This window comes from Rhagoletis pomonella, unplaced genomic scaffold (genome assembly GCF_013731165.1).
Source record: "Rhagoletis pomonella isolate Grant_MI unplaced genomic scaffold, Rhpom_1.0 Rhpom_scaffold_00187, whole genome shotgun sequence".
NCBI classification, from domain to species: Eukaryota; Metazoa; Arthropoda; class Insecta; order Diptera; family Tephritidae; genus Rhagoletis; species Rhagoletis pomonella.
Genome location: NW_023458741.1, coordinates 116,555 through 118,075, shown reverse-complemented (window position 1 = coordinate 118,075; position 1,521 = coordinate 116,555). Strand labels below are relative to the sequence as shown.

The 1,521-nt window shown below is 30.5% G+C and overlaps 1 long non-coding RNA gene across 1 annotated transcript in view; it reads left to right on the top strand.

The window, feature by feature from the left end:
- Nucleotides 1-235: 235 nt before the first annotated feature.
- LOC118750271 overlaps nucleotides 236-1,521 on the top strand; it is a 4,114-nt gene continuing 2,828 nt past the window's right edge. Inside the window, exon 1 of the long non-coding RNA XR_004994371.1 lies at nucleotides 236-530. This is a non-coding gene — a long non-coding RNA (uncharacterized LOC118750271). The remainder of the gene's footprint in view (nucleotides 531-1,521) is intronic.

Below are 1,521 nucleotides of genomic sequence, written 5' to 3'. Positions count from 1 at the left end.
GCAGCTACCATAGCGCGCAACACCTTCAACAGCGCGTAACAGCAACGTGCAACAACAACCAGCGCGGCTACCATAGCGCGCAACAACAACAACAAGTTGGCCACAACGGCAGCGACCGGCTAACAACAACAACAAGGCGGCGAAATTAAAGGCGACCACACCGCCTAACCACAACAACAAGGCGGTCAACTACAACGATTGCGCGAAGCAAGTGGTGAGTTCTAAACCCTAGAAAAATACCAAAAATCAAACAACAAAAAGTAAATTAGTACAACAACAGAAAACTAAATAATGGAAAAAAAAGAAAACGTATAACCAAGTATAAATCTTGACGACTTAAGTATTTAGTAAAGCGATAGCAACCTGAAAATAGTATAAGATAGTAAGTGTTAGAAAAACAAAAACAAAAGGACTTATCATTATTACTAAAATTAGCACGAAAAAAAATATATATATATATACATCTATATATATTTTACTAAAACTTAGAACATGGTTAATCATCTGATTAAGACCCTTATAGTAATAAGGTGATAAAATAAATTGAATTGTTAAAAAGTGGAATTAATGAGAAGCGGGTAACTGACATTAGGGCTGAAGTTAGTAAGGAAAAAAAAAACAACTAAGTTAATATGTAAATGCAAATTTTAAATAAACTAGAACGGACTATATATATTCATAAAATAAAATAAACACATTAAACAAAAAAAATGTTACTTAAATAAAATACTAATAAATGAATGAAATTAAATTGAATTAGATGAAAACCGAAAACAAAGCTAACCCGGGACTAAAATATTTAATTAACTGAAACTTAAAGAAAATGTAAATTAACATAAAAAAAAGGCCACTATATAACAAAAACTTAATATTAATAATTAATAATACTAATAATAATAATAAACCAAGCAGGAAAGAGGAATAAATAGAAAAGAAAGACTAAAGGGAATTAATTAAATTACGTGAACCCAAAACCAACAAAAATGAATGTAGAAACCCCGTAAATTAACTTAAATTTAGGAGAACTATAACTAAGACTTAACTATAAGTACCTTAGGCTAACTTGACCTACTTACCTGAATTACTTACCTTGACTTACTCACCTGAGTTTCCTATTTAATTCACTTACCTGAACTACGTACCAGACGTACCTACCTGATTTTCCTACCTAATCCAACATTTTTGCCACTACTTACCTGATATTACCTACTTGAACTTTTTACCCACTATTACTTGATATACATTTTTTGTGAAAATACTAGATATATGTACCTAGCTAGCCTTAACTAAGTTGACTTAATTAGATTTAACTTTAGTGTAAACACTTACTTCATGTATTTACCTCAGTTCTAGTTACCTATACTTACCTTACCCTCTTGCGATTAACACACTTGCTTTAGACTTAAGAGACATACCAACCTAGTAGGTTAAGTAAATATACTTGCCAGTTTTAGATGATAGGAATTAGCTTTAAGAAATAGGATTAATTTAGTTATAAGAAAATGAATTATAAATAAAACT